Genomic DNA, 26446 nt, shown 5'->3' with positions numbered 1-26446 from the left:
GGTACTATCATGCTTTTTGTGGGTCCTAAACCTCTTAAGGTACTGGGAAGGGGTCTTCCCAAATCTAGCTATCAGAGCTAGTTTCACACATTCATAATCCAACCTATCCACCTCCCCCAACTCCATTACCACATCAGATGGAACAGGGGAGAGCCTAGAGAATAACCAGGAGATCAGCTGATTCCCTGTGATTTGGAGCCCATGATTGTATTCAAACATAGCTAATCAATCTAACACATCTAAATTAGGTTCATACAAACCCACAATCTCTTTAGGCTTCCGGGGTCTTTTTGGACTGGAAGATCTAGACGATCTGGGGAGAGAAGCATTTTCCAAAGACAATTTCTTCATCTGTAGCTCATGATTGTGCTCCATTTCTTTGAGCCTTAGTTCTTGATGTTTCTGTTCAGTCTGGGCACTAATTCCTTTAGATTCAAGATCAAGTCTAATTTTTTCTAGGGTGATAAATTCAGGACTTAATGTGGGACCTGACAATGGTCCAGTAGCCACAGGTGGAGGCCTTTGAGCAGAGCCAGATGGGGTCACATTGTCAGCCTCCTCTTCCTCATCTGCTTCAACAATAATATTATCAACATCATCATCCTCAATGTTTGCTACATTTGCTGGAGGGGTAGGCACTACAGCCCCATTCTCCAGACTTTGTTTTTCTAACAATATTTCAATCATTTCTAATTTCTTGCCTTTGACAGGAAGACCTTTCTGCCTGCACAGATCCCTTAAATAATCAGTACTATTAGTAAGGACGGTCTCCTGGCTATGACTTTCAATTTTTCACTTTTTAAAATTAACTTTTTAGTGATTGTTAAGCCTTGTGGTTAATTGAACTAAGGTACTAGCAGCACTCTAAAATATAAATCCAATACTTTTATCCCACCGCTGCCACCAGTGTTAGGCAGAATCCTGTGCAGTTCCCTTAGGGAGCACTACAGAAGATTAAGACTACAGGTATATGCAAGAAAATCCCCTTTGGTATCAGTCTGTACCACAAAGATTTAGTTGGTAGCTGTGGCTAAGCAGTCAGACTTATCTCAAGTTGGAGATGAGCAGTATTCGGGGTTTACACATTAGGGCTACAATACTATCGAACAACGAAACACTGACCAAAGCTTTGTATCAAAAAGATTATATATTTATTTTACACACTCTGATGTTCACACACAAATCACTACGATAAAAGCAAGTTAAAACAGTCCAGAAAAGTATACACAACTCCGTATTTAAACTGTAGACAAGTTTGAGCAGGAGTCAAAACTGAGCAAAACGGCACAGTGTAAACCAAGCAGAAATGGCACTCTAACAATTTCTCAGAAGGGAGGGAAAGGACAAGTTATACAGGGTTAGACTCTTTAATACACCAGCAACACTTTCCAAGTAGATTGTGAACAAGTTAGGCAAGGCAGTACTTTAGCACATGCAATACTGAGGTGAAAACCAAGCAAAATGGCACTTCACAAAATTAAAAAAAGGGGAAGGAAAAAGGTGGTTATAAGACTTAGGTGCACCAACACATTTCTAAGTGAGAAGCAATCTAGAGAAGGCAGTTGTAACAGATTTAGCCAGAGTCAATAGGCCTGTCCCAGTGTCAGGGGTACAAGGCAATGTGCCCAGGATCAAACTGTTCTAGTAGCTGCAGTCAAGTCTTTGTTTAACGATTCGAAAAGGTGGTTGCAGAAGGTGAAAGAAAATGTTAGAGGATAGGGGCAGCCAACCCAGTAGGTAAGTAAAGGATTTAAAACACCTTTAGCGAAACCCAACGAAACGGGAGGCCTGGCAGAACAATGTACCTTAAAAGTAGAAGAGGCTCCTATGGTGGTGGTAGTTCCTGGCAGTTCCTGCCGTTCGGGAGATCAAGAAGAGGAAGAGGGACTCTCGTCGTGGAGGAAGGTTCGAGTTATTGCAGTGCCCAGGAATGAAACTAGCCGCAGTGCTGCCGACACGAATAAAAGGTACGCTCCTTTAAATCACGGTCGTGGTGGACGGATGCATTGCTATCCGGTCTTCGAGTGCAGGGCACTGGCGATTCGACCAAGGCAGGTCCTGAAAATGTCCTGAAAGGCGATTGGTGAAATGGTTGGCCCCACCAGCTCAAGGGAAGAAGACTCTTGCAGGCGAAGATCTTCTCAAGTCGTTGGAGAAAAGTGGTGAGGATGTGCAGCAGGGCTTCACCGGTGGTTCAGTCGTTGCAGATGTCTTCAGCTTCTCTCCTCTTCGGTTTCTTAGTTCCAGTGGCGACGTCTTGTCCTCCAGTCCTCAGGACCCTGCTTTTATGCAGCAAGACCCCATTCATACAGCCTAGCTGTCACTCACACAGTGGGGTGGCTCTCCTGGCGGGAGAACCCCCCAGCCTATCAGGGCAGAGTGCGACTTGGGTTGCGTAGGCAACCCTGTCCAGGGTGCCTATTCCCCCTCCCAAACATCCTCTCTACCCCAGACTCAGTGGCGCTGAGAGGAGGGCTTCTGTGCAGAAGCCCGCCAAAAGGACGAACAAAGGATCGCCGACCTGGGTTAGGATTATAGAGAAAGACACGAGAAAGAAATATTATAAAAAATTCTGGCAATCAAAACCTACTGGAGTAAAGTTAATATTAAAATAACCCGGCGGTATGTTAGAGGCTGTCAGAAACAGTGGTAGCCTCGAACAATGGGAAAATCCCATAGGGAAATATTTGCAGTCGAATATTTACGGTAGTAATCACTGCCACCAGCCAGACATTTTTGAGAGAGGGACTGTACGGTACCCCCTCAAAAATGAACACTAGGGAAAAACTATTAACCCTTTACAGTACTTCCATAGTAAGATGTGTTGTACTGGTTTAGTTCATAATTATTGACTACTGAAGTCAATGGGGACTTTACATGCCCTGGGAGACAGTAGTCAGTCCCGGGGTATGTAGTCTTTGTTTGGGGGTCACTACGACACCCCTGTGGTACGGCACGAAGGGTGCTGTGTACCATACAGGTTAAAAAGATGATTCCTATGAGGATGAGAAAAACCCCATAGACCATAAGCACACAAGATAGCCTAAAACACACACTAGCTATCTGTCTAAGAGAGGGAAAAAACGGTCTCACTCTTAGCTGGAGAAAAAAATAAACCCTTCAAATCCAGCGAAGCTGCTGGGTACTCTATAGGTAAGGGAAATTAGCCTTAGAAGAGAATTCTCCCTAACACCTGCGAGCCATGGACTGGGGTGATGGGCTGCCTGCAGGGCATGGGGAGGGAGGGCACCCCCGGAATACACGTACCCCGCTCGCGCCAGCGAAATAGCATGTAAAAGTCCACGCGCACGGCTCGGAATACGCGTACCCCGCTCGTGCTAGCAAAAATGCATGTAAAAGTCTCCGCGCACCCCTTGGAATATGCGTACCCCGCTCGCGCTAGCGAAAAGGCATGTTAAACTCCCCGTGCACCCCTCGGAATATGCGTACCCCGCTCGTGTCAGCGAAAACGCATGTGAAAGTCATCACCCCAGTTCATGGCTTGCAGGCAGCCTATCACCCCAGTCCATGGCCCACAGGCAGCCCATCACCCCAGGGCATGCCCTGCAGGCAGCCCATCAGCCCAGTACATGGCCCGCAGGCAGCCCATCACCCCAGTCCATGGCCCACAGGCAGTCCATCACCGCTGGGAATGCCCCGCAGGCAGGCCATCACCCCAGTCCATGGCTCGCAGGCAGCCCATCACCCCAGTCCATGGCCCGCAGGCAGGCCACACCACAGGGTGGACTTTTTCCCATACATTTTACCTTACGCAGCGGGGTACGCGTGTTCCGAGGGGTGCGCATGGACTTTCACACGTGATTTTGCTGGTGCGAGCGGGGTACGTATATTCCGGGGATGCACGTGGACTTTCACACGCGATTTCGCTTGTGTGAGCGGGGTACGTGTATTCCGGGGGTTTTCGCCTGGATTTTCACACGCGATTTCGCTAGCGCGAGCAGGTTATGCGTATTCCGAGGGGTGCGCTGGGAATTTTACATGCATTTTAGCTAGCGCGAGCGGGGTACGCTTATTCCGAGGGGTGCATGGGGAGTTTTACACACGTTTTTGCTAGCGCGAGCAGGGTACGCATATTCCGAGGGGTGCGCAGGGAGCTTTACATGCGTTTTCGCTGGCACGAGTGGGTTACGCGTATTCCGAGTGGTGCGTGGGGAGTTTTACACATGTTTCTGCTGGTGCGAGCGGGGTACGCGTATTCCGAGGGGTGCGCGGGGAGTTTTACATGCATTTTCGTGGTTGGGGGGGATGTATGCTGGTCCACTGGCCTTTGCGCCATGTAGGGGATTTGTGCAATGTTTTTGGCGCACGGGCGGGGTTGGCGGCGTAACTGGCGCTGCTGCAGGGTCACTGCGCCACTCTGCGCCACGGCTGGTTATGGAATATAAGTATCCATGAATACGCTGTGTGCTAAAATGGGTTTTGGCGCCAGCCGCGTGCACCACTTGTGCTCTAAATTCTATGAATTACCCTCTATGTGTGAAGCCTTTTTGAACGAATTTTGGGTGGTTTTCCTGAGTTTTGATCCCGATTAAGCTGGTAACGAGAGGGGTGAAGCAAGGAAAGATAAGTACATTTTTGATTCACAACATTTGGAGGAACTTATTCTAATATCTTTGGAAAAATGTATTAAGCATTTTCCCTGTTAAAACAATGTAAAGGGGCAGGAGTGGTTCTCTGTTTATTTTTATTTTTTTATTTTTCTCTTTCCGGTTTCTATCCTTCCTTTAATCATTTACAAGTTGTACGGGTTTCTGGGGGTCAGCGGGGATTTATTGTTTGTTTAAGAAGTACTGTGATGCTCATACATGGGTCGTTTTCTCCGAATTGTATTTCTTATATGTTTGAATGTTGGTTAATTGAAAAAACTAGTTTAATTTTTTTTAAACCGCCCTTCATATTGTCTATTTGATATTTGAAAACATTTGCAAAGTAGAACACAGAGGGGACAATGATTTAGTCTTGATTAACATGGAAATGACATATCAAGGGCAGCACGACAGGAGGAGAACAGCGACTCCGCAGTTCTGCAGGCGCGCGAGAGAATCCACTTGCCGTTCCCATGACCAATACCACATGATGGATGTGTTAGGACGCGAACGCACTGCCGTGCTTCCATGATCAAGCAGAGATATATGGCGAGGTACATGGCAGAACATGTATGGGGCCAGTCTGTATCGGGCATGCAGTGCAGCCATCAGCCTAGCTCTACTGGGACCCCAGCCCTTGAAGTGCATAACAAGTGGCACCCCAAAAGGGAAGCATTTCCTAGAGCAGCTTTTCATTTCCGCTTTTTGTTTAAAATGGATTTTCATGTTGGGTGCTACACCAAGAAGAACGAAACAATCAGTAACCGTTTCAACTGATCATTTTTGGGGGCCTTCTGAATTGCATAATGGGGCCCAGGACTGAAAGCTGAACCTCCTCAGAAGGCAGGTCAGAATGCGAAGACCATGTTTTTTTTTTCGTTACATTTAGTTCTTATAATGGTTACTCTACTTCCAATATTGACAGTGAAGTTTGGTAAAATGCCCAGGATCACACAACTTTGAGCTGCTATTGTAACCCAAGCCCCATATTTCCACCTACAATAGTTTTACTCAAAAGTATTTTTCCAGAGCAATATGTCCTTGATTGGTGCATTTGGAGGTTGGCATCAAGTTGTGTAATGGTTTTGTTGTAACTATTGGAAACAACTAGCTCCCTTGAGGAGCTTGCCCCAACAAAGGCAATGGCTCAATGCCAAAATAACTAACTGTTGTCTTGACGCTCCTATTCTGCTCCACTTCCGAATGTCATCCATTTTACCGAAATGAAATAGCAAAGCTTCCTGAAACTTGCTCTTCTTCACGGTGGCTTTGTTACGTTTGACCTCTTTGGACTCATCTGATCCCGGCACTCCCCACTTTGCCTTTTACCTGCATCCTCTCCCACTTCCTCCACCTTTCCCCACTGCCCACTCCATGCGCCTTTCCCATCCTTCCCCAGAGCTAGCATCACTCAAGACTGCCTCCCAGGCCCTCTGTGTGGGTTCCCTTCTTTGTAGGTCAGCAGGGTGTTCCCTCCTGAAATCTTCACCCACCTTTCCTCAACCCAAGGCCAGGTGCAGAGACCATTCCTGTGCACTTTCACCCGCAACCGTTCCCTCTTAACAGCTGATGCTGTGCCAGACCATGTTAACAAAGTGAAACAACCAAAAAATATCTAAAAGCCAAATGCAGAATACAAAAAATGCATGTGGGCTGTATGTCCTCATCATTCCATTGGAGAGCCCTCCAACAGCCTTCTGTGCACTCTGAATCAGGCAGCAATGCATGCGCGCATAAAGCAAACCATGCATGTATTGTTTATGTTTTTAAAAATGTTTTAGTCCATACAAAAACTTTACATTTCCATTTACATAGTATTCCATGATTTCATTATCAATTAAATAAATAAATAAACCAATGGTGAGAGGTTGTTCGTGTTATGTTCACGATTACTCAATAATTAGTTCTTCATTAAGGTACAGTTGTGTTGAGTAATCAATCTGCATTTTGACTCTTTAGTCTTTAGATTGGTCCAAGGGGACTTTTTTCAATTACATCATTCCAATATTGCAAGATTCTGAATGTCAGACTCGTGTAGTTACCTGCAAGTATTATTCCCCATCGTTCTTCTTGAGTATTGCTACAATTTTCCAGCGGAAGCATGGCCGAAATGCGTTTTCTTTCTTTATCCAAGGCAGCACAATCCATGAGGATGTGGTAGGATGTTTCAGGTTGTTTGTCATCTTTACAGAATCGACTCGTGATCAATTCTTTTGAGATTTGTCTTGTTTTTGTTAGAACTTCTCTCATTGGTAGGAGATTCAACCGCAGCCTAAGAAAGGTGTCTCTCATCTTTCAGCACAGGAAGAGTTAAAGATATTTTGGTAGTTGGTTTAGTGTTTTGCAGTCCAGTGTGCAATTGAGCTAAAGTTGGTAATCAGCTTTTTTGTCAATAGTGTTTATCCAGTCTTTTCGCAGAATTTTTCTTTTGGCTTCTCAATATTTCTTCAGTGATGCCTGATATGATATGATATGGCATTTATAAAGCGCCTATACACAAAGTGTTTATTATCAATTGTTTGCACACTTCCTTCCATGTGTTGAGGAATACGTTGTTGGTAGCGATAGGTCGGATCCGTAATAAAGAAACCGCTGGGATGTCCTCATTTGCCACCATTCTTTTGTTTAGATCAAGTGCTTTCCACGTTACAATTGATTGTAGGGATTGCAATGCTAACTCTAATCTGATGCGTTGCACTGGGAAGGAGTTTGCTAAGGATAAAGTTCTTCTCCAGAACCTTCCCTCTAGAATGTACCAGACTTGCCATGCTAGATGTAGGAGGGCTTTGCTTTCATATATCACAATCGCTGTTACTTTCTGTTTACATGAAAATATGACTTCTTTCCTAGGCAACATAATTCCTTGTCCTGCCAGGGAATCTATTTTTGTGATCAGATGTTCTCTCTATAAAATTCCGTCAGTGCTCTGATCAATCCATAATCCCAGGTATTTGGTAGAGTTCACGGTTTCCAACTGTGCCTGTTGTAGACAGACCTTCAGTACTTTCTTTTTTCTACTTGCTGTTCTTATTAAGGGCATTTTTTGAGATTTTACCAAATTGAAGATTAGTTTGTTGTCTTCTGCATAACTGGATAGGGCATTCACTCTTTTTTTCATGCCCATTTGTGTTTTGTCAAACAACACTAGGTTGTCCACGTACAATATCCATTTTATAGGCGTTCCATTCAAGATGTGAGGGTTTTTGATTAAAGCCTTTCGATGTATCTCGAAATCCGATAGGTAGAGACTAAAAGCGGTGGCAGCCAACGGGCATCCCTGTTTTAGGCCATTCTAAGTCGGGATATCGTTCGATATGGCACATGTGTGTGACAGTCTGACACGGACACTGGTCGATGAAAATAGAGCTTCTATTGGCTCTAAGATGTCAGATGGGCATTTCCAGGCTGTGAGTTTCTGCCACCGTTTTTAGCGAGGAACGCTGTCAAAAGTCATTTGAAAGTCGATAAAGACTCCAAGAGTTTGGGTGTTGCTCCTCATTGCCTCTAATTTCAGTAAGTTTAGGATAAGTAGGTTGATGTTTGTTTCTACTCCTCTTACGAAGCCTGTCTGTCTTTCACCGATTTGTTGTTTCTTGTTATCCATTCGGTCAAACGGCATTGTAATATGGTGGTAAAAAGTTTCCCAAGGGGGTCCAGCAACACTATCAGACGATAGTTGGTTGGTTGCTTCCAATCTTCTTTTTTTGAAGATCGGAATTAGAGCAGCAGTATTCCACGTGCTAGGAATGTGTTTGTCAGATATTATGATGTGAAACAGGTATTTAAAAAATATGGACCAGGTTTCTGGATTTCTTTTCGGCATCTGGTTACTCAGTCCATCCCAGCCGCGTGCCTGTGAGGTGTTTAGCCGTGTGATTGTCGTCAGAATTTCTTAATAGGACCCTTTAAATTCCCATGTGTCCTTCACTGGTTTGTCTTCTTCCAGTTGTGTCGCTATCTCGTTTTTTTTCTCCATAAATCTTGCTGAAATAGTCACACCATGCTGCCTCAGTTACGTCTGCTGTTAGTAACTCTCTATTCTGGGGTTGTTGTTTAATAGGTTCCATAACTCTCTGGCGTTTCGTTTCTTTAAGGCTGCCAACATTATTTCTGCGTCTGTTTGTGTTTGCATGGCCTGAGAGTCCTTTTGCCAGTTTCTTTAGTCTTGTTTGGGTTCTTTGACAGCTATCTTTCTTTCTTCAAGATTGAGTTTCTGGGCCAATTGGATCTTTAATCTGATATTCTTTTTTCTATTTGCCGTTTCTTGATAATTGAATTAATAATTTAGCATTTTATATAGCTCTACGGACCCTCAGGCATCTGAGTACTGCTTATTATTACCCACGGTGTGTGGTGCTCATTTACCGACCTTGGAAGGATGAAAGGCTTAGTTTGGCTCTGCTGGGATTCTGGATTCGAACCTGCGTCAGCAGGCTCTGCACAGATGTCAAAGCGAGCGCTCTACTTGCTGTCCTATTGGACCGGGACCGGCTTATATGCGTAGGTTTGGTTTGATCTCTGTTTTGGTCTGGACCCTCTGTATGCCTGAAAGAGTCATTCATAGTCAATTTTGACCTTATTTGGCATATCTGTGTTTTGGAAGATTGCCGGAAGTTGTTGTGTCTGGTCCTCCATTATACATAGACGATTTAGTCCATAATTCGGCTCCAGAGGTATGAGTGATTTTATGTAAGGCTGCTTCTGTGCTCCTTTCCAGGTCAAAGTTAGAATATTGTGATCACTTGTGGTCTTGTCAGTGATCTTCATTGCTTCTAGATTTAGTGTCAATGACTGTGTTATAAAGATATACTCCAAGTATCCGACTGTATACACGTATACAGCAATGCATGCATGCATACAGCAATGCGTGCGCACACACACAGCAATGCATGAGTGTATACAGCATTGCATGAGTGCATACTATTCTAGTGTGTTTTGGTATAGCACCAACTAACCCACAGGCCTCATAGAGCAATGCATGCATGCATACAGAAATGCATAAGCGCATACATCAATGCACACACACATAGAACAATGCATGCATGCATACAGCAATACATGCACACATACAGCATTGTGTGCATGCATACAGCAATGCATGTATGCATATAGCAATGCATGCATGCATACAACAATGCGTGCACACATACAGCAATGCATGCACACACACAGCAATGCATGAGTGTATACAGCAATGCATGAGTGCATACTCTTCTATTCTAGTGTGTTTTGTAGGGAGCCAACTAACCAGCAGGCCTCATACAGCAATGCATGCATGCATACAACAATGCATGAACACATACATCAATACACACACACATACAACAATGCATACATGCATACAGCAATGCATGCACACATACAGCATTGTGTGCATGCATACACCAATGTGTGCATGCATACAGCAATACATGCATGCATTCACCACCTACAGGCCATAACATTACCAGGTGAGTGTTGGACACATTCCCACTGGCATAACACAATATAAGTAAAGAGAGGCTTGGTTGGCTCATCTGAGTCCTACGTCCTTGAGAGAGGTTCAGAGCCCACAGACAATGTCCCACCCACTTCCTGGATCTCTGTGTGTTGTGCTTGTGTGAAGAATGGAGCAAAAGGGAGGATCCACAACAGGCGAGAGCAGGAAACCTTGCATCACATGCAAGCATTGGATGCACAGTGGTAACTGGGAAAGCCCATGTGTGCACATTCAGTGTCAGTCACTGTGTGTAATTTCTTGCCTCCAGCCAATGCTGTGATCATCTCATCTCTAATAGTCAATGCATTGGTATATGTCACTTAAGGTCATCACCGGTGTTCTCTACAGTCCTGAGTACTAGCGACCACAAGAAGACAAGAGCAAACCCCAAGCAACACCCTGGAAGTCCTCCCAGAGGCCACACATACAAAACACAGCCTCCTGCATGGGCCAGCACTTCACCCTGCGGCCCCCTCCACCTCAATGCCTGGACGGTCTGATAAAGCAATTACTTCCAGGGCAGCCGAGCACCCTCCTGCCCCACACCGTCTCCTCTCACACACTTAACACTGGCTCCAGTTGTCCGTGTGCCTGCCATCAAAAGCGCAAGGCTCTTGAGCAAAGGGCATTGTCTGTTTAACCCTGTTAGGTCCAGCCCTAAAGTTGCCTCATGACCTTTCCATTCCTGCGTACCTATCCCACCCTTGTAACACCCTGATCTTCCACCTGACTATCAGCAACTTTGGGAGTGTTCATATTTCCTGTTCCCTCACTTTTATGTACTACATCTGGCTGTACTCACTGCAACCTCACCTCCCCACACCAACACCCTTCCCCGAGTATGAACCTGATACCAATCACGTAGGACTGTTTAATCACTGTCATTTCATCGCCTAAGGCTCTGAACTGTTTCATTGTGGCCTTTCTGGTCACCTAGGGCTCTTGACTGTTTAGTCATTGTCATTTTACCGCCCAAGGCTCTGAACTGTTTCATCGTGGCCATTTTGGTCACCTAGGGCTCTTGACTGTTTATTCATTGTCATTGTATCGCGTAAGGCTCTGAACTGTTTCATCGTGGCCATTTTGGCCGCCTAGAGCTGTTGACTGTTTATTCATTGTCATTTTAGCACCTAATGCTTTGAACTGTTGCATTGTGGCCATTATGGTCGCCTAGAGCTCTTGACTGTTTATTCATTGTCATTTTATCACCTAAGGTTCTGAATTGTTTCATCTTGGCCATTCTGGTCGCCTAGAGCTCTTGACTGTTTATTCATTGTCATTTTATCGCCTAAGGCTCTGAACTGTTTCATCGTGGCCTTTCTGGTCACCTAGGGCTCTTGACTGTTTAGTCATTGTCATTTTTTCGCCTAAAGCTCTGAACTGTTTCATCGTGGCCATTCTTGTCACCTAGGGCTCTTGACTGTTTATTCATTGTCATTTTATCGCCTAAGGCTCTGAACTGTTTCATCGTGACCATTCTGGTCACCTAGAGCTCTTGACTGTTTATTCATTGTCATTTTATCGCCTAAGGCTCTGAACTGTTTCATCTTGGCCATTCTGGTCACCCAGGGCTCTTGACTGTTTATTCATTTTCATGTTATCGCCTAAGGCTCGGAACTGTTTCATCTTGGCCATTCTGGTCACCCAGGGATCTTGACTGTTTATTCATTGTCATGTTATCGCCTAAGGCTCGGAACGGTTTCATCTTGGCCATTCTGGTCATCCAGGGCTCTTGACTGTTTATTCATTGTCATTATATCGCCTAAGGCTCTGAACTGTTTCATCGTGGCCATTCTGGTCACCCAGGGCTCTTGACTGTTTATTCATTGTCATGTTATCGCCTAAGGCTCGGAACTGTTTCATCTTGGCCATTCTGGTCACCCAGGGATCTTGACTGTTTATTCATTGTCATGTTATCGCCTAAGGCTCGGAACGGTTTCATCTTGGCCATTCTGGTCATCCAGGGCTCTTGACTGTTTATTCATTGTCATTATATCGCCTAAGGCTCTGAACTGTTTCATCGTGGCCATTCTGGTCACCCAGGGCTCTTGACTGTTTATTCATTGTCATGTTATCGCCTAAGGCTCGGAACTGTTTCATCGTGGCCATTCTGGTCACCCAGGGCTCTTGACTGTTTATTCATTGTCATGTTATCGCCTAAGGCTCGGAACTGTTTCATCTTGGCCATTCTGGTCATCCAGGGCTCTTGACTGTTTATTCATTGTCATTTTATCGCCTAAGGCTCTGAACTGTTTCATCGTGACCATTCTGGTCACCTAGAGCTCTTGACTGTTTATTCATTGTCATTTTATCGCCTAAGGCTCTGAACTGTTTCATCTTGGCCATTCTGGTCACCCAGGGCTCTTGACTGTTTATTCATTTTCATGTTATCGCCTAAGGCTCGGAACTGTTTCATCTTGGCCATTCTGGTCACCCAGGGCTCTTGACTGTTTATTCATTTTCATGTTATCGCCTAAGGCTCGGAACTGTTTCATCTTGGCCATTCTGGTCACCCAGGGATCTTGACTGTTTATTCATTGTCATGTTATCGCCTAAGGCTCGGAACGGTTTCATCTTGGCCATTCTGGTCATCCAGGGCTCTTGACTGTTTATTCATTGTCATTATATCGCCTAAGGCTCTGAACTGTTTCATCGTGGCCATTCTGGTCACCCAGGGCTCTTGACTGTTTATTCATTGTCATGTTATCGCCTAAGGCTCGGAACTGTTTCATCTTGGCCATTCTGGTCACCCAGGGATCTTGACTGTTTATTCATTGTCATGTTATCGCCTAAGGCTCGGAACGGTTTCATCTTGGCCATTCTGGTCATCCAGGGCTCTTGACTGTTTATTCATTGTCATTATATCGCCTAAGGCTCTGAACTGTTTCATCGTGGCCATTCTGGTCACCCAGGGCTCTTGACTGTTTATTCATTGTCATGTTATCGCCTAAGGCTCGGAACTGTTTCATCGTGGCCATTCTGGTCACCCAGGGCTCTTGACTGTTTATTCATTGTCATGTTATCGCCTAAGGCTCGGAACTGTTTCATCTTGGCCATTCTGGTCATCCAGGGCTCTTGACTGTTTATTCATTGTCATTATATCGCCTAAGGCTCGGAACTGTTTCATCTTGGCCATTCTGGTCACCCAGGGCTCTTGACTGTTTATTCATTGTCATGTTATCGCCTAAGGCTCGGAACTGTTTCATCTTGGCCATTCTGGTCACCCAGGGATCTTGACTGTTTATTCATTGTCATGTTATCGCCTAAGGCTCGGAACGGTTTCATCTTGGCCATTCTGGTCATCCAGGGCTCTTGACTGTTTATTCATTGTCATTATATCGCCTAAGGCTCTGAACTGTTTCATCGTGGCCATTCTGGTCACCCAGGGCTCTTGACTGTTTATTCATTGTCATGTTATCGCCTAAGGCTCGGAACTGTTTCATCGTGGCCATTCTGGTCACCCAGGGCTCTTGACTGTTTATTCATTGTCATGTTATCGCCTAAGGCTCGGAACTGTTTCATCTTGGCCATTCTGGTCATCCAGGGCTCTTGACTGTTTATTCATTGTCATTATATCGCCTAAGGCTCGGAACTGTTTCATCTTGGCCATTCTGGTCACCCAGGGCTCTTGACTGTTTATTCATTGTCATGTTATCGCCTAAGGCTCGGAACTGTTTCATCGTGGCCATTCTGGTCACCCAGGGCTCTTGACTGTTTATTCATTGTCATGTTATCGCCTAAGGCTCGGAACTGTTTCATCGTGGCCATTCTGGTCACCCAGGGCTCCTGTCTGTTTATTCATTGTCATGTTATCGCCTAAGGCTCGGAACTGTTTCATCTTGGCCACTCTGGTTGCCACGGGCTCCTGTCTGTTTAATCATTCATTTCTGTATCCAGAGCACTTATCTTAGCCCTCTCATTCATATAAGGCCTCCAGCTCCTATATACCTCGCAACCGCTATAATGCAAGTTAGCCACCTGTCTGACTGCTGCCACACGCACCCTCTCTACCGCTCTGTCTCTTCCGCCCTACTCTCCCATTTCAACATCCCTCTCATCCCTTCCTCCCAGCTACCCCCCACTTGCCACCATGGCTTGCAATTTGCCCCACCAGTGAGAGACCACCAGCAGAATGCATTATCCTTTAAACCTGCACCAAACCTGCTCCTCGTCAGCCTGGAAAAACCCCTCTTAACTGCACGCCGCATTACTCCCCCTCCGTAGCTACCCTGGGCCCTACTCCCACTGAACCCATCCTACTGTCATGAGTCTTGTCCTGCCCCGGATTTATTTATCAAGTTGACCTTATCACCGGGTCAATCTCTCACCACCATTTGCTCTTTGAAAGGCACAGCCTCAGGAGTGCCCTCTCTACTGTGGACTCTCTACGGTGTTTCTGGTCGAAACATGTTGTTTCTCCCAATAAATACATGCCAATACTATGATCGATCGCCTGAATATGGAACTGTCGAAAGGTGACCTTGAACCTTCAGGAGAAACTTTTTTTTGAATTATGTCTATCATTTCAAACTAATTGAAATGTATGCTTGCAACCTCTTTTCTTAACAAGAAACGGTGGGCGTAACCTCCAGGCTCTACTGTTAACATAACTTGTTACCCTAAAGCACGGTTCTGTTAGTCGCAATGTTGGGTTTGCTACAGGAAGCCACTGCTGTACGCTGTTGCATGCTTGCGATCTAAACCGAGATGCCATTGACTGAATGGGCAAAGATGGAATAGGCACAGCACAGGAATGGCTACAGAACTGAGTGTGCAGGCAGTGCCCAGGAAAGAGAGGAGCTTGCCGTTAATGCCCACCCTGCCAGGGAATGCAGACTCTCCTCCAGAGCTGCTGACATTGCATCCTGATGCACGACGTGGTCAAGATGCATTGGACGCAGAGGCTCAAGGGCAGGCAATGCTGGGAAGAGGTGACCTGCATGCCTGCATTGAAATGGCCTGGGTATGCAGCAGGCAGCACTCACTGCTTTATTGAGCACATCCGAGCATGAGATAACCTACCCTGCCTAGCCACTCTCAATACCAATTAGGAATACATGACTCACATATTTTTTACATTTTCCAGCACAGCCTGCGTTGGCAGCAACAGCCTAGCCAGCCTTACACAATTGTCCTCTTGCCCCACTTGCCAGCCCTTCCTTGAAGCCAGCCCCCACCACCCTCTCCTGTGCAGGAAACAAACAATGTGTCCTGTTTGCCTCAGTGTAGAGTCTCACACTATTGCATAATTCAGCAGACCGCCTGCATCTCCCACCAAGCTCTCCTGCAGCCACATGTGGCCTTGCTCCACAATCTATGGGGGCAGTTAGGCTGGAACACCTGCGACCAGCACAAACTGTGCACAATACAACTGAAGGTCTGGGCGCATGCGTGGACATGCCTAATCCCTGGCACGCCTGCCAGATTCCCCAACTCTTTCTGCTAGAGATCAGGCATAATGTCCACACCATGCAACCCACTGGCACTTCCCCTTTTGCGGCATCATGACATTACATGCCCCCCCCTCCACAGATCAAAGGCTGTGAGAAATGTGAATCCTTTTTTGCCACATTTATCTGCAAAAATACTGCTTGTAATGCCTGGGGCCAGCCACCCCACCCCACACAGTGACATTGCTCGGGTGTGCCGAATAGTTAATTTACTATTCGGCCGAATACCGAATAGTTGGGTCAGCTATTTGGCCGGGGCCAAATAATGAGCCAAATAGTTGTTTCTTTTAGGCAAAAATGTTCTAGGGCATAATAAACAACATTTCAATGAATAAACTAAGGAAGCATTCTATTGCATGGGTATTCATGTTTATTAATTAGACAAATATATCTGTAAGCTTATTAAAAAGACAAAATAAATACAAAACAGATCTGGAAAAAGCCCGAATCAACTTTACTCTTATGTTACTCCCTAATAACAGTAACCTGTAAGGGGAAGGTTATATTTCAGAAAAACAAGGAGTTAATCATTTTCTGCTAATAGGCTACTTCTGTGTTCAGAATAAATATCTCCCGCTGTACTGAACACTCTCTCGCTGTCCACACTAGTAGGAGGAGATGCCAAGTATACATGTGCAACTTTTGCCAACCCTGGAAATTGAACACTGTTAATTTCCCACCACTCCAGCATGTCTGGCAGTTTAGGGAGCAGCGGCTCACTCAAAAAGATAGTGAGCTCAGTGTCCATGGAATTAATTGATTGACTCACACCAGCCGTTGACTGCTGAACAACACTGTCCCAGACGGCCCATATGCCACATGGTGGAACACTCTTCTTGGGTGGTGGCTCATCCTAGTGCAGGTCAGGGTCTGCAGGTTGCTCCACAGGAGGGTGGGAGGTCTGCTCACAGAGGGCTAAAGCAGTAGAGTGGATTGCACATTTCATATTGTTGGCCACGGTTGTATACTAATTGACCTTTTCACAATTGACCTCGGGAGAATTGACCTCAGGAGAATTGACCTAATTTGAAGGTCAATTAGGACAAATATGCGGGCAGGAAACCCACCACAACCCCACCCCAATCCAAAACCCCCTGCAACCCTCCACCCAATCCTCTTATAATATTTATAATCCAAAACCAACCCAATAATATATAAAATAACTAAAATAATATAAAGGTCAGTTGTGCAAAAGGTCAATTAGGACCACTATAATTATGTCAATTCTGCAAAATGTCAATTGTAAAAGGTCAATTTGGGTAATACCGTTGGCCACAACATCATTACTGACATTTTTTAATTTGAACCGAGGATCGATACCTGTCGCAACACAGTAGATAGGTATAGCCTCCATGGGCCTCATTACGACCCTGGCGGTAAGGAGTTAACTGTGCCGGTAAGGGTGCCAGTGCCGTTAACCCCTTAATACCGCATTACGAGGTTCTTTAGCGGGTCCCGCTAAGGGCTGCTGGATTTACCAGGCTCCCTTAGTGGGAGCCACTAAAGGACCAGCATGCTAACAACAGGCCTGTCATTAACGGGCCCATTGTTAGCACTCTCCCCATTCCTAATGAGCCTTATGGGGGCTCAAATGGGAATGGGGATGTACCGGGTCCGGGTTCCTTGAATGAGGAATTACCGGGCCCGCCAAGGTTGGAGTGGCCCGGTAATTCCCCATTCTGGGAACCCGGACCCGGTATGCGGTAAGGGGGTAGCCATTGGGATGCAAAGCTGTAGGGTGTGTGAAAAACACCCCCACTGACAAAATCTGTTTCTCTGAAGGCCTTGCACATGTTAGCTGCAATATCACGAAGAACCACGTGCACTTTGGAATGGCTAATTTGCCACCTTTCAAGCATTTCTTGGAAGGTTAATCCTATTTCTGGCACCAGTATGGCTTCCGTTAAAAGCCTCACGCTGCAACAAAGCTCCATGCCTTTCCATGTTGCTGGCTAGCCAATGTCATGTTAAACTCATAAAAGAATTCACAGTATTATCAGAGATCCAAAGGTCTACAGTAAACGCTATTTTCTCAGAGCTCTGAACCTTTGAAGCAATACACTGGCTCACTTTTTCATACAAGTCAGGGATGATGCGAGTCAAAAAATATTTTCTTGATGATACTTTGTACCTAGGCTCCAACTTATGAAGTAAAAGCACAAAACCTACATCCACAACAACAGAAAATGGTTGCAAGTCTGATTCTATCATTTTGCCAATACTGCAATGCACAGCGTGTGCGGAAAGGCTGTCCAGTGGCCACACTTGCTTTTTGTCCAGACAATCTTGAATGGACAGCTGTGACCATTAGCTCTTGCACTTTGAAGGAGTCACATTGCTTTTGATTCTTCTTATAACAGCCTCTTTTTTCCTTTCATATTGAACATAGTCATCGTGATGCTGGGACCGCAGATGGTTGGTCTGTGCTGATGCGCTGCACTGTCTTCAATTTGCAGAACCACAAGACTAAAACGCAAGACACACAGAACACACCGCCTTGCAGTTAGCATCCATTTTAATGGTAAAGTAATCCCACACAGGGCTGGTTTTCTCCTTGGTGCTACTCATGCTGACAATGAGGTTATCTGCTGCTCTGGGCGAGGGATAGGGTTTCTGCTGGGCACGTTTCCTACATGTTGCTTGAGGGCCTTTACGTAAATTGGAATCTCGTACTGGTGACAGAAAAAATAAATTAAGCAAAAGTCAACCATAAGAGTATGATTTGGCAGGGCTGTACCGGATGATGGCTCTGAAGCGGTATTCAGGTTTACTTCTAAAAATGTTTTAAAAACAAGTTTTAAAAAGGCATGTAAAAATATGTGAAAAAAGGAAATATGTGCATTGAATGACAAAAAACGCGTTTGAAATTGCCAGGAGTGTGAAGCTATTTATTTACATCCACTGAGAACGGCAAGCATAATATATCATTCTTTTATTTATCAGGCATATGCACCGAGTGGTGACCTCCCATCTCAAGCTTCCCCTGAATAGTACAACCCACATAGTACTCACCAGGATTGCAGGCACAAGGCAATGATTTGCATCAAGGCGGACTGGCAAGTCACTTTCGGGGATGAGCTTCCTAGGTTGGTGCTGCATGTTTTCAAAGCAGTTGTATGACTAAAAGTAAAGGATTATGTTATGTGTGAGCGGCTGAGAGCAGGGTGCACCAATGCTTACTTACCAACTAATACTTCACACAGCACAGCAAGCCCCCAGTACAGACCAGAGGCCAATGCTGCCCCTGTCACACCCCACCCTACATTGCAAATCACTCGCCTCTGGCATGAAAGTCCTAACACACCCCTGGCTGTTTCCATATTGATGCCAAGCTGGTGGCCCCAGATCCAAGACTGGAACCAAAAACACATAAAGCTAGCGTGGAACAGTTTTCTTGCGTCATAGTTGGGCACTTTTTGGGGCAATGCGGTGGGCCAGTTTGATGAGTTACTTCGATATGCGTCTAATCATTTTGACCAGTGTTGCTGAATGAATATTCTCTAAAATGCACAATTTCTATCGCATCACGTTTTATCCAAAAACACCCCCTTGGGTACTAGTCAACAGTGTCTGAAAATGCACACTTTGAAACACAACAAAACAACACCCAAGACAATTCCAAAGCTGCAGGTGGGGGACAAAGTGCCCCAGCAGCCTCGTGAGTCTGGGGGCCGCTCCTGAAAGTGGAGTGGCCCCTGAATACAGTAATGAAGGAAGTGTCATCGCCTTTGCACCAGTGGCCTGACGGAAATAATGGCCATTTCGGTGAGGCTGCGGGGGTGCAAGACACCACAGCAGCCTCACATTGTTGAAGGGGGGGCTTGAACAATTTTCAAGGCTGCCGGGGTGGACAAAGTGCCCCGGCGGCCTCGTGAGTCTGGGAGCCGCTCCCAGAGAGTAGAGAGGCCCCTGAATACTGTAATGAAGGTCGGGCCACCGGCTTTGTACCGGTGGCCCAACGGAAATAATGGGCATTTTGGTGAGGCCTCGGGGATTGAGGAAACCTCAGTGGCCTCACCATGTTGAAGATGGGGGCATTAACACATTTCAAGGCTGACGGGGTCGACAAGGTGCCCTGGCAGCCTCGTGAGTCTGGGTGCCGCTCCCTGATAGTGGATCAGCCCCCGAACACTACAAGGAAGATCGGGCCACCGGCTTTGCACCAATGGCCCGACTGAAATAATGGTCATTTTGGTGAGGCTGTAGGGGTGCAGGGCACCCAAGCAGCCTCACTGTGTTGAGGGGGGGTGCTAACCTTGGTAGTGGTCTCTCTGGGTGCTGGCATCTGCTGGTCCGTTGGGATAGGAAGGGATAGAAGAGAAGAACAGTTTCCTTCTCACACTTCCTATTTCAACCCTTGCAGAGGCTGCTTTCTTTGTTGTCAGGCTGCAGTAGCCAATAAGCAAATAGCTTATTTGGCTTCTGCAACCTAGACACTGCCACACTTTCAATGATTGTCTGTCATTTCCCAAACAGGGAGAGGACAGTTAATCATAGAAAGTGGACTTCGGCTTCGAGTCACTATGGCAACTATTCTCCCAAAGCCAAATAGCTCTTTTAAAGCTGAACTTTGGCCGAATAGTGACTCGAAGCCAAAGATCGGACCACCCCTAGACATTGCACACATAATGCATTCCAGCTACAATGCTCAGACATTAATTTCGTTCATAGCCAGGCCTCTCCAAGACTGGCATTTCCTCATGTTTGCAGGTTTGTGTATTCAGGAATAGCAGGTGACTAGGACCTGTACCATGCAGGTTCTCAATACCAGTGACCTGATCGTTCTAGACAGGATTACTAGACAGGGTGTCTCTTATTTCCCCAGGGCAGCTCCCCATTGGGAGTTTTCTGAATGTGAACGGAGAGCCTGCCATTGTGCTTGGTCCCCCGGTGTTGGTCATACTCAGCCTAACGCTCAGGGACTGCCGAGGGACTCAAAGATCCTAACACTTGGGTTCTCCCAAACAGGCCAGCGTAACCTAACCCTAGTCTCAGACCAGGGTCCTCCAGAGGTCAGCACATCAAAAAGGTCATAAACACCTGAGCTTAAAAGCCCATACTCGGTGGGTAGATGGCTCTGTGTTTTCACATCGTTAGTTCTTGTAGTATAAACAGATCAGGCCCAGGGTTCATTGGTATGTCATGAAATGTGTACCAGATTCATAAAATGATGAAACACTGGAACTCCCAAACACACGTGTAGCAAATCAGTCCTGTTGGCCACCGGCGGCTGCCCCCTGGTAGAGGTATCTTCTGCGTCATCAAAGGACGCTACCCAATGAAATGGGAGAGTGTGGCAATGCCATCCGCTGAGCTTTTTGATTTTCATGAAGCCAAGTGAAGGTGGTTTCTCTACTGGAAATTCTACTCTACTCAATTGAACCCCTTTCCCGTATGCTCTGCTGCTAAAATCCTGAGGCAGTGGTTACACCAGAGCTGATGTCCGGCTTAGTACGAATAAAATAAGATCAGAGGCAGGCATAGAGTGGATGCGTGGACCCTTCAACTCTGTTCTGTGTCCAGTCCAAAGAGACACTAGCAGGTGAAAGGTTAAAGGGACACTGTTCAGATACTAAGTGTAGAAACAAATTTGGTTTTATTTTGATGTATTTCCTATTTTTTATTTTATTTATTTTACTGACCTAGCTTGAAAGGAGCAGAACCCTGCACAGTGTGTAGCTAGCGTTAGGCTGGTATCATTTTACAGTAGCGCACTACTGTAAGTTGAAGTCTTTGTGTCGGTATGTGCGTCCACTGCTGTTAGACCTTGGTCAGGTGGTGTTGAAAATGCCATGCTATGACGGAGTTGCAAAATTAGAGAATTGTGGGGGCATTCAGAGCCAATACCGGGATCGAGTTCCAGAAGATGGGTGCATGGCAAGAGAAGGATTGTTTGTTGGTAATTTCTTTTTTTTTTAAACTTGTTTATTTGTAAAACAGTGCACAGGATGACAGAGCATTAACAATAGGTGCATCTCACAAGGCATATCAGATAACAATATCCCATCTCTCACCCCCAAGTTCCCGAAGGCAATGGTACGTGTCTCATTCGGCATGGGCCGGTGGCGAGTCCTCCCCCATCGTATGAAGGGCTCTGGCGATCAAGCGTGGCTTGAAAGTCGGGGCCGGGAAGTTGCGGTCATAGTCCAGGACCGTGGCCCAAATGTCAGAAAATCGGTAGAGCAGACCCGCTTTGGCTGCCGTGACCTTCTCTGCAATTAATATGTCACATAGCTTGAGCCACCATAGAGTCAGTAGCGGTCCGTCCCGTGACTTCCAGGTGCGAGCCACCGTGATTTTGGTGGCCAGCAGGAGCTGAGATATCAGTGCCGCCCTCCTCCCCGTTCTTGGGTATAAGCCCGGGAGTGGGATTCCCAGAAGGACCTGCTCGGGCATCAAAGGGATTTCGATCTAGGTGATGTCTCGAATGGTGGCCAAACACTGGGTCCAGAAATCCTGCACTCTAGAGCAGTACCACCACATGTGGAAATAGGAGCCTGGGTGGCCACAGAGGCGCCAGCAATGAGGGTCCAAGGTGCTCTGAAAGTGGTGGAGGCGTAACGGAGGGTAATATCATCGCAACAAACGTTTGTGGACACATTCCCGGTTGGTAACACACCGGGATGCCGTGCGAGTTCTAGTCCAGACATCCACCCATGTTTGGTCCTCGATTGCGTGTCCCAGATCCGATTCCCAGCGGCCCATATAAGAGGGTCTGATGCAGAGGGGGTCGTCCAACAATAGTCTGTAGAGGGCCGAGATCTTACCCCGGGCCGGCAGGTCCTTCATTGTGAGCTCCAGCGGGGCCAGGGGCCTAGTTGCGGCTGCCCGGGTCTGGGGATGGGAGCACCAGTGCCTCAATTGAGCATAGGTAAACCTGTCTGCCTCCGTTAGTTGGAAAACTGCTTTACAGCGATCAAAGGTGAGGGGGGCATCCCCCTCGAAGAGTTGTCCCAGGGTTTCAAGGCCTCCCACCACCCAGCTCCTGAAGTTCCGTGGACGGGCAAAAGCGGGATTGAGAAAGGTCAGGGAGGACGCACTAAGGCCCCCTGGGATGCCTGCCGTCTGCGGGCCCAGTCCCATGCCTTTATCAGTTGCTTTGTAGCGGTTAGCACCCCTGGCCAGCTGCGGCGTAGCGCGGTAGGGATGAACGGGAGAAAACGGAGAGGGAGGCGGGATTGTTCAATCTCTACTCATTTTGGGCGTCCGGAAATGAGGTCCCATGCTTGGAAGTGGGCCAGCTGTGCCGCAATATAATATCTTCGGAGGTCCGGCAAACCGAGCCCCCCCAGCCTCGTGCTAGTCATCAACGTTTTCCGGGGAATCCGTGGCTTCTTGCCCTTCCATATGAAGCCACTAATTTTCCTCTGGAGTCGCTGCAGAGGGGGGAGGGGAATTGCCGTTGGAAGGGCAGTGCACATGTAGAGAAAGCTGGGGAGAAGATTCATTTTGGTCGTCGTTATCCACCCCATTAGTGAGATCTCTTGTGGCTGCCAGCGGGCCAAGTCCTTTTCCAGTTCCGCGAAGAGAGGGGGGAAGTTAACCTGGTAGACCTTCGTTGGGTCGGCCGGGATCTGGACCCCTAAGTATGGGATAGCGTGGGTGTTCCATTGAAATGGGCTGAGGTCTTCTAGGGCTTCCTTTTCCCTGGGGGCAGGCATACTCCAAGTGCCATTGATTTGTGGAAATTAATAGCGAAACCTGAGACATTCCCGAAGGACCGGACTTCATCCAGGGTCGCCCTCATGGAGTCCTTAATGTTTGTAATGGTCAAGAGCACATCGTCCGCATAGAGGGCAATCTTGTGGTTGGTCATGCCGATCCTCGGGCCAGAGATCAGGGAATTCCGGCGGACTCGTTGGGCCAGCGGCTCCAGGGCCAAAGCAAAGAGCAGAGGGGACAGGGGACATCTCTGTCGAGTCCCGCATGTGAGAGGGATCGGGTCCGACAGGCAGCCATTGACTCTCAGCCGGGTCTTCGGGGCTTGATAGTTCGCCAAAGACATCTTGACAAAGTTTGGGCCAAAGCCGAAGGCCTCTAGGGCGAGGGACAGGTAGGGCCAGTCCACTTTATCAAAGGCCTTAGTGGCATCTAGCTCAATCAGGGCTAGCTGCTGAGAGTCCTTGCTGGTGATCTCAATTAAATCCAGAGCCCTGCGAATATTGTCCTTCGTGGACCTATGGAAGTTGAACCCCGTTTGATCTGGGTCTATAATGTTTGGGAGGACCGGGGCAAGGCGGTTGGCCAGGACCTTGGAGTAGATGTTGGCGTCCAAGTTCAACAGGGAGATGGGCCTGTACGAGCTATTTTCTTGGGGATCCTTTCCAGGCTTGAGAATCAGCACCGTGATGGATTCCTGCATCGATGGGGTGAATGTACCGGAGGCAGCAAACGAGTTGAATAGGCAGGTCAGAGGAGCCACCACTTGAGGACGGAAGAGTTTATAAAAACGTGTAGTGAACCCATCCGGGCCAGGGGCCCTAGGCTTTAGACTCTTAATGGCCTCCTCCACTTCCTCATCCGTGATGGGTGTCTCTAGTTCCTCTCTCGTCTCTGGTGCCAGAACTGGAAGCGCCGCCTCCTGAATGTAAGAGTGCTGCACAACTGGGTCCCGCGGAGTGGCTGTCATTATTTCTGACTGATGAGCAACCGCCAGTTGTAATTTGTCGCTTTCCGCATGATGGAGCTTCCCTTTTGCGTCCCGTAGTCCCATGATGAAGTTTCTGCTCTTCTCTTTGGCCAGCTTGTTGACCAGTAGTTTGTTAGCCTTATTATTGTGGGCATAGTACCACTTTTTGGTTCTGGTCAGCAGATTAGCCGTAGCATCAGAGTAATGCGCCTCGAGTCTGTTCCTAGCCATCCGCAGGACTCTGTAAGATTTCGGTGACCAACCCTTACGTTTATGTGTGTCTTCGGCCTCACGGACTTCGGCTTCCAGAATGGTGCATGTCGCCCTCTTCTGTTTGTGGTATTCGGCCCCTTGGGCGATCAGCTCTCCTCGAAGCACCGCCTTCATGGCGTCCCAGGTGTTAGCCGGGGAGGTGTCCTCAACAGGGTTTTCCGCAAAGAAGTTTTTAATAGTTCTGGCAATCGTATCTCTCATTGCAATGTTCCCCAGGATAGGGTCGTACAAAGCCCATTGGCGGCGGGGCAGAGGGTCCGGATCGTGCGCCCGCAGGATCAGTGAGACCGGAGCATGGTCCGAGAGGATCCAGGAGCCAATCGTGACATTATCCGTGAAGGTCAGGATCTGAGGGGAAGTCAGTAGCAAGTCGATCCTAGATAAAGAGCGGTGAACGTATGAATAGAAGGTGAAATCTCTCTCCTCTGGCGACAGCACTCTCCAGGAGTCGACAACGTTCAGGGCACGGAAAAGGCGAAGCAATGCAGTTGCCAAATTCAGGTCCCTGGCCATTGCGGGGTGGGATCTATCCCTGATGGGATCCGGAACCCCGTTGAAGTCGCCGCCAACAACCACCTGTCCCTCCACGAATGGAAGGAGGGCGTCCTCCAAGTCCTGGTAGAATTCTGCCTGGTGCTCATTCGGGGCGTAGGCCGAAACAGGGGTATAAAGCTGGCCGAGGACAGAGCATTTGACCGCCACAAAGCGACCCTCAGGGCACCTCAGCGAGTCCAAGGCCTGGGGATGTGAATCCTTGGCGAAGAGGATGGCGGTGCCTCCTTTCTTGGTTCCATTAGAGGCCAGGAATTGAAGGGGATAGAGCCTGCTTCGTAAGCGAGAGAAGTCCGTTGGGAGTAGAAGCGTTTCTTGCAGAAAAGCAATTGAGGTCCCCTCATTGTGCAGTCTTTGGAGGAGAGACTTCCTCTTTGGGGGGGAGTTCAAGCCTCAGACGTTTAAGGTAGTGAATTTTAGTTTTGAATGAGGGGGCTGGAATTCCAAGTCCCGGTTCTGCGGGGGTGGGCATTGTGGACGGGTTAGATCAGCCATAGCCGTGAAGAATTTGCTGCGTTGGGGTCTCCTGTGGCTGAGGGTTTTTTGAAATGGTCTCCAATGGGAGAAAAGAACTACCAACAGTAGCCTCCAACGGGAACCCAAACTGCGACCGGGGGGACCGAGTTTGATTAGTCGGTGACTCCCCCGGCCGCCTCAGATGTCACAGGGTGACATCTCCAATGTAATTGAGAGTCTCTCCAGGGGTAAAACAGATGACATCCACCCTGGAGGAGGGTATGGACCGCATTGGGTCCGCGTTAAGCTTAAGGGTATTTCGGTGATTCCTGCATTGTATGTGTTACGGAGCTGCTAGTCCCCGTTATCTGGGTTTACGGTTCCGCTGCACCTTTGACCATGGGATCCGCTTTGGTTTGGGTGAGGCGGGGTCCTGACCCAAACTTGCCTGGCTTGAGGAGTTTGGTTCTGCTGTCCTGGGGGAGTCCGGGCTGAGGATGGCTGCTGCGTCGTCCAGATGACTAATAGTGCGAGGAGTGCCCTTATACGAAAACTGTAACGCTGTGACGCTGTGGGGAACAGCAAGAAGAGCGAGAGAGGGCGCAGTAACCTGCGCTTTTGAAGGGTCAAGGGGGAGAGATCCTGGAAAATCTGCAATGGGGAGCCTTGGAAAGAGAGTTCATCTTTAGAACGGCCTATCACTGAGATGGCTTCCTTAGTGGTGTAGAAATGCACTCTTGTGATGACGTCCGGAGGAGATTCTGTGTCCAGTCCCCGGCGAGGCCGCAGTCGGTGAGTACCGTCAAGCAGGAGCCGTGTCTCATCCATGTCTGGGAGCAGGGATTGAAAGAAGAGGCTCACATATCCGGGAAGCTCACTATCGGGGATCATAGAAGGAACCGAACACGGAGGTTGTTGCGCCGGGAGCGATTCTCCAAATCCTCCTGCTTAAATTCGAGGATTTCGGTTCTGTCCATTAGTGTCCGGATAGATCGCTGGA

This window comes from Ambystoma mexicanum, chromosome 10, assembly GCF_040938575.1.
Source record: "Ambystoma mexicanum isolate Mex_15411 chromosome 10, UKY_AmexF1_1, whole genome shotgun sequence".
Lineage (NCBI taxonomy): Eukaryota > Metazoa > Chordata > Amphibia > Caudata > Ambystomatidae > Ambystoma > Ambystoma mexicanum.
Note: the sequence above shows the minus strand (reverse complement) of the source record.